This window comes from Taurulus bubalis, assembly GCF_910589615.1.
Source record: "Taurulus bubalis genome assembly, chromosome: 20".
Classification (NCBI taxonomy): domain Eukaryota; kingdom Metazoa; phylum Chordata; class Actinopteri; order Perciformes; family Cottidae; genus Taurulus; species Taurulus bubalis.
Window position 1 is genome coordinate 3,082,909 of NC_136608.1, and position 11,571 is coordinate 3,094,479.

Below are 11,571 nucleotides of genomic sequence, written 5' to 3' on the forward strand. Positions count from 1 at the left end.
GCAGAATGTCCAACGTACCTGTCGGTGTACTAATCCGTCTCCAGTTCAGCTCTCCACTCCTCTCGCCTTCCTCCTGCTGCTCCTGGAGATCAACTGAGACCTCGGACAGCTTTGCCATCAATAAATGCCACCTCTGCTGCTTATCACAACTGTAATTATTAACAGCAATTATGATGAAGTCCCGGTTTCGCACAGCGGCTGTATGCCTGGCTGATCCTTGACCATTGTTCTTACTGATATCTGTAACCTGCAACTTTCAGCGGAGACTTTCCGCCCCCGAAGAGTATTCGGAAGATATTGTTCGGATGGGCAGGATAGGGAGGATGTGACGGGGACAGGATCAGGACAGGACATTGTTATGAAGTGGAAATTAAGTAGCTTTTCAGGATGGGAAATGCTGCTAAAGGTCGGCGGCGGCGCTCTGCAGTGAACCTCAAGGGTAAAAATAGTCTGCAGCAATCAAGGTTATCCAAGAGTTGTATAAGATATAGCCCAGTGTGTGATAAAGACACACCAACACCTTGGCAATCAAGTGCATCACAGGTCAACCCGTAAGTCATCTTAAAACCGGACAGACCTTTTAGGTTTTTAAGTCTTCCAGAGTACAGAAACTCTCTGTGTGTGTGTGTGTGTGTGTCGTTGTTGATCATTGTTGGTTTCAGTGCAATCTTATCGAAGTGTCCATCCAGAATTAAGTGGAAATACCTGCCCCTGTTGTTTGTCCAGGATCAAGCACATCAGGCTGGATTCATGGGAAATGTTCGAAACCTAGTACATCTAGGAGTACATCTCTTTGTGAAGATGCCATCTCCAGTTTTGGGGATTGGACATTAGATATCGGACATATTCTCTTTTTTCCACCTGACAAGTGTATATTAGTGTCCGTGTGTGAGTTTCCAGACCGTGGACCGATAATAAGGACTATAATAAACCGGTGTGATCTGATTGCAGGCTTTGATCAGGTGTTTCGGCCGTACCTTTGTTCTCAGTCATAGATATCTGATGGAACGCTTCTCAATGATCAGCTGTTGATTACGCCAAGGTCAGCCACTTTCCACTTGGCATGAATTCATTATTTCCATTGATTGAATAAGAGGCTAAAGGAAGGTGTGTGTGTGTGTGAACTGTGTGGTAAACTTTAAATTCAAGCAACACACATTTATATCTTGCACCTCAAAGAGAAGTTCGGCGCTGTTCTCAGAATCGTCATCCTGGAGTTTGCTGGCCTGATGTAACAATTAAATTTGTGCATTTGTGGATCCTCAGATTATGATGCGCCATATTCCTTTCTTATCAGACAGGAGAGAATGCACTCTCACTACAAACAACAGCCAAAAATAATCGAAAGGATAAGAATCATAACCTGCTTGATGATTGTAACACTGTAACGTAAGACTGAGAAAGACATACGCTGTGTATCTGCGTATTGTTGCTGTTTGAGAGTGAAACCGAGGCATTTGAGAACTGTTGTCCAACAGGGGAAGACAATGAATGAGACAATTGACAACCACAGAGCTTAAAGGGAGTACTACACAATCTGTGAGAACAGTTGTGTAGTATCGTCTGTAGCTCTGGAGGAGGAAGTCTGAGAAAATAACCCTGATGATGTCATCAGAGTGTTCTCTGCTTGGGCTTTTACTGGAAAGCCCACATCACAAACTGGGGCACGGAGTTTGAAAGACATGGGTCCAATCCCAATGTCACCCCTAAGCCCTCAAACCCAGAACCCTCAGGGACTCACTGACGTCACCTCTAAGTGGTTGAGCGCGAGAGGCTGTGAGGGCTTGAATGGGACGGGAACATATCACGTGACCATGACTACATACAAAAATATTGTGTACAATTGTGGGTATTTATTTTATACTTTTTATTCCCTGATTTGAACGTCTTCCAGCCTCTTTCCTCATGAGATGAGAAGCCATTTCAAATAATCTATATACTTGTTTTTCTTCAATAGCAAAACGAAAGGTTCGATGAATAAATCTGTGTAAAAATAAATATATTATTTCTGCTTGCATTCCTCTGCTTGCATTCATGTGTTTTTATGTTCCATCTTTAATCCTTCATGTTGTTGTGTAAATGTTATTTATCAGCTGAACACCCACGTGCCTCTTTGTTTACCTTTTTTTTTTACGGCTCCATTCTTCCATTGGTAACTTTGTGTTTAACGTCACATTGCTATGAACTGTGGGTAATTCCCTTAGGCAAAGTCTGCATCTAATGCTGACTTATGGAAAGGGTTCATAAAGGGCTCAACATGTCTGCCAGAGACTCAAACACTCGACAATGTGACAGCGGGACAGAACTAAACCCTCACGGAGTTAGCGGGCACGCGCCTCAAAGTCCGTGAGTCCGTAAATGGAGACTGGGATTCGGCTTTTACCAAGCAAGGGGACTTCTCAATGAATACACTTTTAAGTTGCATTGTGGGAAATGTAGGATCCAAAGTTTGGGGATCTTGACCCATACTAGGGACTAAAACTAAAGATCAATTTTAACGTCTTATTTTTCCTGACTCATAACAGTATCTTTAAAATATTGTTATATAAAAGGCTCTACTGGAGAAAACATTAACATTGGTGACATCATGTGTATGCTCTACTGAGAACCAAAGTGCACATTTCATATACCACCAATAGAGGTGCAATGAAAGCCATAAAGCATTACAACTCTTTATAACGGAAGTCTTTTATCGTGAAGCAGTTACAGGAAGTGCGCCTTTTTTCTCGTCGTTCCTGACTTAAAAGGAATACTATTTGCTGTGAACAAGCATCGTCATTTGATCATTGCATTATCCTCAGCCAGTAAATAAATATGCAAGTGTTACGTACTCTACATACACAACACATTATATTGTATACCCCTGAACCCAGTAGTATAAATACACTTTATTGTTACAACAGTGCTACTTGGGTGATAGAAATGAAGCTGAAGCGTAAATTCAGTAAGCAAGACCCTCTTTAAACTCCTGTTCATTCATAATCTCAGTCTCCAATTCTCCCAGTGATTACTCCATCAGCTGATTGGGGGGCGTGCACATTCAATTAACCAATCCGATTCTGCACAGTTTCTGTAAGCCAATCACAACGCTGTTGCCAAACTTTTAAATATATTCTCCTCTCTGCTGCTGTCAGTTGTCATTTCAGCTCAAACAGATGAGCCACCCTAGGCTCCTCCAGTCAGCATTCAGTCTGCTCATCATCACCATCGGGTTACAGAAACTTCCTTCTTCACCACCAGTGTCTTCAGGTATTGGCTACACTACCCCTTGCTTATCCTAATTCAGGATGGAGTCTAATCGCCAAAGACTTTGCAGTATTCAAATATATGTAATTGTAATAAATGATTGTTAAACTCTAAACAAGTCTCTCCTTATTGAAATGGTAGTAAAATGGAAATTCCCATTTGAATCAACCTAGGAGGGTGGTCAGAGCGGCGGCCATTGTTATGTGCATCCTTGCCACTGCGATCGTTGTACCGGGCTAACATCCATATAAACTAAACTATCTTACAGCAAGTCACAGATTCACTGAGGTGAGGTCATGCAGTAACGACTCCAACGAGCAGTTGAGCAGTGTTACGAAGCGCAGAGAACCAGAGTAAATGAATAAGATGTAACAAATGAATGCTTCATCAAAACACTCTTGTCACAGCAAAGGAAAGCACATTGCTATCGATAGATTACTTTGCTCGGCTCATTTTCATGAAACCAGCGTAGCAATAAAGCATGGTCGAATTTAGCAAGCTAGCTAACTAGCCGGCAGGTGGCAGAACCGGGTCCAACAGTCTCACAGCCTCACTCCATGCCACTCCGGAGACGGATGGTTAGCTAGTTAGCAAGTTAGCTTGTCCTAATTCGGAGCTGCTTCTGCTCTCTTTCTGCGACCACACTTTCCAAAGGGATCTCACAGAAATACGTGAAATTACCTCGACCTCCACACAGTGCATTACAAGCTAGTGGTGGCACGGAAAGTGTTAAAATGACGTGTTGGCACCACAAAAACAATGTAGTGTTAGGTTTAGAAAACAAAACCCCAAAGAGAGGTTTAGGAGAAACGCATCATGGTTGGGCATAAGATAAGCATGTAAACTTACCCTGAAACTGAAGCAGCTAAAATGCCATTAATATTAACAGTATACACAAGAAGATATTATTGGCAAAGGTCACAATACATTCAATACAAAACGTCTGCTATCTAAGTATTAACAACACGTATCACTCCATTGTACCCTGTTATCTCTTCTGAGAGGAGGGTGAGAAGTTAATTTACAGTTATAATTAAAAAGATGGAAAAGTTTAGAAAATGTACCGTTAAGATCCCCAACAGAGAAGTTTAGAGGAACCACAAATCCTGACCTGCCATACATATTTGACAACAAAAGGCAGGAAATCCATAAAAAAGAAATGTTCCTTCAAGTAATTACCCAATGACATTTTTGCATACACTTAACCCTTTCAGCAACTGAGGATCGACACACGGATGTTTTTTTTATGGCACAGACTTTAAACCCATCACAGGCAATAAATAGCGGCAACCACCAGTGTGTGTACAAAGATTGCAGATGCAATCTAAGATTAATGACAACGGACTGATAACAGCAGATTTTGGCTCCACACTTCCAGTTCTGGAGGAACATACTGCAATTAAGTTCAGAATTATTAACTCCCAGACTCCACAAATTGTTGTGTCACATGACGATGCAGAGAAACTGTAAATATTGAGCAGTTAAAATGTCACTTTCTGAAGCAGACAAGTCAACATGATCAAGTGTCTTTCAAGTTGTCGCGCTAATATCTCCCCTCCTCTCGTCTTTATATCTTTGCCGACACACTAGAAGTAAAAGTGTTCACACCAAAATGAGCAGTCTACGGGACAACATACGGCTCAGGAGTGCATTTAGTGTGGATCCTTGGTGTTGGTGTGTGTGTGTGTGTATGTGGGAGAGAAAGTGTATGTGAGCATGTTTGCTTCTGTGACTAATGTTATTAACCATGCAATGTCCTCGCACAGTGGCCTTCGCGATCATGTTTGAGGACAGAGTAAACATTGTTCACGTGGACCGAGAAAGAAATCAATAATAACAGAAAAGAACAAACATGACAGTTCAGAATAGTTTCAAAGATGGGCGCAAAGTAAAGTTGTCATTTTACAATGTAACCTCAAACTCACTGAATTTTGATTTAAATATAGATTACATTTTATTTTAAATCTTGTCAAATGTCAGAGTAGATTACAGAGACATAGGTTTAAAAAAATAAACAGAGCTAGAGACAGGACTCTTCCAACTTCCAAGCAATTAATTCCAGTAAATCTCAAGCATAGTCATTTCGTCAGTTGAACAAAAAATGTTTCCAGGAAACATCGTAACCTCGTAAATTAGGTAGCCATGAAATACATCACCACCCTGGAGTTGGAAACTGTATTGTATATGGTGAGATTAAGTGTTATTGTTGCACAAGTTGAAAAGGGGTCATAAAGTCAAGCTTACTAACAAGTCAGTTATGTCAAATAGACGGCATTAAAGTTTGCTAATATTAGCTAAAGCAAGCTAACGGTAATACCAGACCACGAATGGCTGTAGCTGCAAAACCCCTGTGATTTATCAGTGGATTTATTTTAGTTAAGGTGCGTTTTGTTGCCTATGAATGAAACTTTTCATTTTTCTGAGGAATAATGTGTTATTTTTTCATACAAAAAGTAATGAGGTACAAAAATCCCAATTTTTTCCTGGCGCCAAGAGTCCGATATGCAGTGTACAACACTTACCAGAATTCCCATGTGTACGACATTCTGTCCCGGTGCTTTACACAGAAAGCTGTTTTGGATCACGATAAGTAAATTCACTCAAGCAGCTTTTTTTTGACACGTGTTTATTGTTTAATGTGTCGTGTTATGACCATTTGACAGAATAGTAGGTTACCGTCACACATGAAGTTTCTCATGTCAGAGTTTTTCGGCATAGAAACAAGTCAGGTTTAACAGCGATTGTCGGGATGATTAAATCTATTTTAAATAAAAGTATTTGAATCTGAAATACTGTCATGCTGTTGTTATTAAACTTCAAAACATTGTAAACCTTACATTGCTACTAACATTCCAAAAAAATGTTTTATTAAAATAAATTACATAATATGTTTACATTTCATATTAATATGTAAAAACATGTAAACATAAATAATATAAACAAGTCAAGTTTACCATTGTGTCTGACCCACACTGGTCAAAAATAACAACGTGCAACGTCCATTCAAAGTCAAATTATAGCAAAGTATCTCCATATTGTGTAAAACAACACGTGGTATTGATAGAAAACAACGACATTGTGTTTCCATCTGTCACGTTCCCTTATAAATGACGTTTATCTGAAAAGCGCTAATTCAGTAGCGGCTTTCTCTTCACAAGTAATCCGCCTAACGGGTAAACTTTGGACAGAGCCCGGCTAGGTGTTTCCCTGCTCTTTATGCTAAGCTAAGCTAAGCTAAGTAAAACTAATTGTCTCCTGCCTCCAGCTTCATATTGAACAAACCTATTTGAGTTTGGTGTCAATCTTCTCTCCCAGCTCACGGCAAGAAGTATATTTCCCCAAATGTTGATTTATTCCTTTAATTTTATGAGGAGCTTTTGTGTTTAAAAATGTTTGAAGATATGTTGTTTGGAAAGCAAAAGTGTGCAAGCCCTTGACAGTTTTTATAATGGCACCAGCAAGACAATCGGAATTTTATCAGAGTTATTTACTGATAGTTTTCTTAATATATATGCTGTCTAAATGTTCTTTTATTATCTGTATTCACTTTATGTTGGACAGGAGGGAAACGGTTATTCAAATATTCTGTATGTTTGCACTTGTGGAAGAAATGGATAAATAAAGCTGACTTTAATAAAAAGGTAACTCTTAACCCAGACCAAAAGACAGTAGCAGTGTTTTTCTGTCTCCCTCCTCAGGGTCAGCGGTGTTTTCAGATGTCCGGTGGCCCGTCAGAGGGAGGAAACTAAGTGTTTATGCCTCCAACCACCGCCGTACGGTGAGCAGCACTCAACTAGAGATGAGTGGTGTTCCTTGTTTATTCTTTTGTTCCTCTCCAAATCCCTCGACTCACACTCAAACAAGTGTTGTAGGACGTTGGCCGAAGGAAATCAACATTCGCGCTTGAGCCAGAAGATGTGGGCTGACTTAACAGAGATGGATTGTTCTTAAAAATAACTGCAATTTGGTTTCCTTGCTGTAGAACCACTGGGTTAGTCAAAGGTGCCACATTTACCCTTTAGCCATCAATACATCGTTACAGGATAAATGATGTAAAAAGAACGACCTTTATGCTTTGTAACCACTGTAGATCGGATTCGGGCAAACGCTGCTTTCCTAGTTTGGTCTGAAATAAATTAGGTGTGACGCGAGACAAAAGATGCTTTTATCACAAAGCGTTTGTCTGGTGTCTTGTGTGAACTGTTTCTCATGTGTTCCTTCCACTCATCTTCACCAATAGTTCCTCCTAATTTGAGTAATTCTACTTCCGCTTGTTTCTGCCACGTCGCTGTGGCATTTTAGAGATTTAAAAAGCCTGTGGAGGTAAGGAGGTAAGGACGTTTATTGTCATTGCAAAAACATTCAACAGGTAAAAACATGTATAAAAACATTAAGACAGGACATTCTAATGTATAACAAGACATTTAAACATAGATAAAACATAAAACACAGGCATCAATGGCTTAAAAGTGAAATAGCGTCGTGTTATTGTCTATTTACTCTGCTCTATATTTCTTGCTAACGTGTACTGCACATGCTAACCAGCTAGCTTCGCCCGTCCTGTCTTGTAATACCACTTGGTGCCTGGAGAGGCGATGGTGAGTCCCTGTAGCGTCCAGTCTGTCCTCAGCCACTTTGTATTTAATCCATACATTTCCATATTCTTGCCTTGCTATTAGTTAGTAGTTGGCTTTTTACATTTGTTATAACTGATCTAAATATACAGTCCTGTATATTTAGATCAAATGGACCAAGGAGTAGAGTTGAAATGCTGCCCCCAATTTGTTTGAATCACGTGGCCAGAAAATAAACTTTAACTCACCGCACCCAAAAGCAGCATGGTTCATTAAAGTGATGCAGCTGTAATCTTCTAATATATCAGCATGGAAATGTTGTTCCTGAAAGCTTCAAGGTTGATTGGGTTTCTGTTTTCAAGACAGGGAAACAAAGGCTGTTAACAACTTTATTTTGCAATGAGTTTTGAAACGTGATTCTGATACAGTCACATTTTATAGACTCAGGGCTATTATCTTAGTAGTGCTAAACCATAAAATCATCTCGTGAAACAGATATTGCCTACCTTGGGACAGTATTAAATCAGTCTGTGTTAGCCAATAGCAGAAGGAAAATGTCTGTGATTAGAAACTCACTCAATGACTGTGGGGTGGTTCAAATGTATTATATTGGAGACATGGCTTTCTACATGTTCTGTATGCAGATCTGAAACTTTTGTTTGTGTTACTACGGTTAACAATATGTCTGGGAAGCGAGTCAAATATGTTAAGATAAAGGGTAAATAAAGCCTTCGGTTTCTACAGAGCGGTGGCAAACACAGTTGGCTACAGTTCCACATTACCAATCACTTTTAATAAATCACATTTTAAAGAATCAGAAAGGCGCTTACAGTGGTTTTGTCACCCGTAGATTTTTTGCTGACACACGTAAGCACCAGCTGCAGCATTTATTGTTGCAGTGAGGCGCTTTGAAGTCCTCTTCGGCTGGACGTGTCTGCACTGATCTGTCCTCTATCTCCACCTTGAGGACTCAGTGTTATGACCTCCAGGACATAACACGTGTTGAGTGTGTACAACTGCTGAAGCCTGTCAGACTGCAGTAAAATGAGATTCTGGTGCTCGGAAACACTACCGCCTTTGTCCACAGGGGCCGCCAAACCTGACACAATATGAAACATCTTCATAGTAGCTTTAAACTCCACTATATTCTAGAGCGCAGTGGTTCTCAAGGATTTTTGAATGGATGATATTTTTAAATGGACGTACCTCCATTTTGAGAACCATTGTTCTAGAGGGAAACATTTGACAAGAGTAGTTAGAAATTATAGGTAATTTGCTAATTTAGATTTAAACATTCAGAACCTGTCAAATCCAAAGTAAGATGCAAAACTATAAACGTAATTAAATGAAACCCAGTATTAAGCAGTTCCTATTTACTCCCTTTTTAGCTGTTACATTCAAAGTCTGATTACATGTCAACATTGTAGTCAGATAATTTAATATGTATTAAAATAACCAAAAGGCTCATGACTTCTATGCTGACACCACATGTCTGTACACATAGGCTGCTGTACATTTGATGGCGGTTTAATTCGGTGTTATTTCTGTCAGCACATGTTTGACCTTGCCTGCAGTACTACTTAGCAATAATGACAAACAAACAAAAACAATCAAAGTAAGGACAAGGAACAGGAGGTGCTCCAGAAACGTGGAGAGATGGGTAAACATAAAAGACACGATATACAACATGTAGACTGAGGCACACTGAGAATAGACGTTTTGAAATGGCACCATTGTGATTGTAATTCTTTCACCGGCCACCTCAAGTCCATCTTCAGCGACTCATTCACAGCAGGAAGTGGTGATCAGGCTGAAGGCCAAAAGACGAAGGGAAAACCGTCACGATAGCAACATTCTCCCACTTCTAATGCGAGGAGCAATAAATCCAGATTTTACTGCCTGAACAAAACAACGCTGTAAAAATATATATATTTACTACAGGCTTTGAAATCAATATTCAACTCAGTGATTACTTTATCGACTCATTTCCCTGTATACGCTGTCTTGGACTTTCCAGACACTCGTAATCCTCCATACAGGTTACCTGCCACAGTTCTCATTATAAACGGGATCAGTAGTGAAACGCAGTAAAATAATACAGAGAGGCGTATCATGTTGTTGCGGGTCCTATGGACACCAACAGGCAGATGATCAATTGAAAGTAACTTATTACAAAATGCTATACAGACTGAATATCCACTGAATGACAATCTTTTTGATTTCTTGTGCTGGCACATTCATGTTTTAACGCATGAGCTGGAATGCAGACAGCGGTGTGAGATACACAGCGGCTGGATGCAGCAGAACCTTCTTCTTTTAAAGTGATGATGAGGAGAAGGAGGCAAAGTTCAACAACACTGTTGTCCTGTGGGTTTATCACTGAGGTCATTGACACCATCCACTGCTCTCATTCCCTTTTCACCGATTCACCACGATGAACGCAGTTACAGTAGCAGTTTAATTTTTACTGCAGCACTCTTCAGCAACCGTGGAAAGTAACGACGGATATTTATTAAAACAAAAGCAGTTTCTAGTTGGGGCCCCTTGTCTTATTTTAGACCTATGAGTGGTTTTCGGGTCCACAGATAGTGATTTCCTTTCTAAACGTCTCTATTAACTTTGTCCACGTGTGATTTTATTCAATTGTTCAAGGCCCAAAGACGTCAAATTATCCAATATTTCAACAAAAACTAAAAAAGTACACAAATGTGTCCCCCAGAATTTAGATTTTCATCTTTCTTCTAACATTAATAATCTCACAATCCCTCATATTTATGTTGTGATTCTCTAGAGAGACCTAACGTTATTGTTAGTACTTTAACTTGTGATGCTTTAAGTATATTATGCTGCTAATACTTGTGTTATTTTACTTAAATGTACAGTATGTTGCATTGGCAGAAATATTATATAATATTGATACATTGTATTTCTTTCGTGTATAATCTGAAAATAGGAATCGTGTTTCTGTGACCTTGGAATGAGCCTTTTATATCTGTATATGCAGCGTTTTTACATGTCGGCACAAATGAGAATTTTGAGTTGGTTGCAATCTGCAACCTCACCACTAGATGTTGACACGATCCCACAGACTGCACCTTTAATGTTAAATGCAAGACTTTAACTTGTAACAGTAGTGATAATGCTACTGAAATGAAAAAAGACCTGTTTTCTACTATTGTACAGAAACTGTATGAACTGGAACTTTGTCCATTATGCATGCTTGTATTTCTTTTATTTAATTATATTTAATGTAATTATCCTTCTTAATCTTCTCAATGTTTTCACATATTTTCTAATGCATATTATTGCATAAAGACCATTGAACTTGATATGCAGTATGCCAAAGAAAAAAATAAAAGCTATTATAAGAATTTTCAAAATAGAAACCACTTTGACACAAACAAAATAAGAATCCGTCAGTGATGTTTTTGTGACACAGTTGTATGTATGTTATGAATACATTTTCCTTTTAATATATTAAACTGATGCAGCAATCTTGTACTTCCTCATATATTGTTTTTATTCTAAAAGCATGCAATAGTTGTATTATGATAAAGCTCCAGTATCCAGAGTTTGTTAACTCTTTGACCGTTGTTGCCCCCTAATGGACACAAAGTGTTAATAAAGAAAGACAGGTGCCGTTAACACATCTAATCCTCAGCATATTACCTCAAATCATGAAGAAAATGTTACAATAAATACCATAAACACCAGCTTTTATGTAGTTTTCATACTTTTTATTTGTGAACGT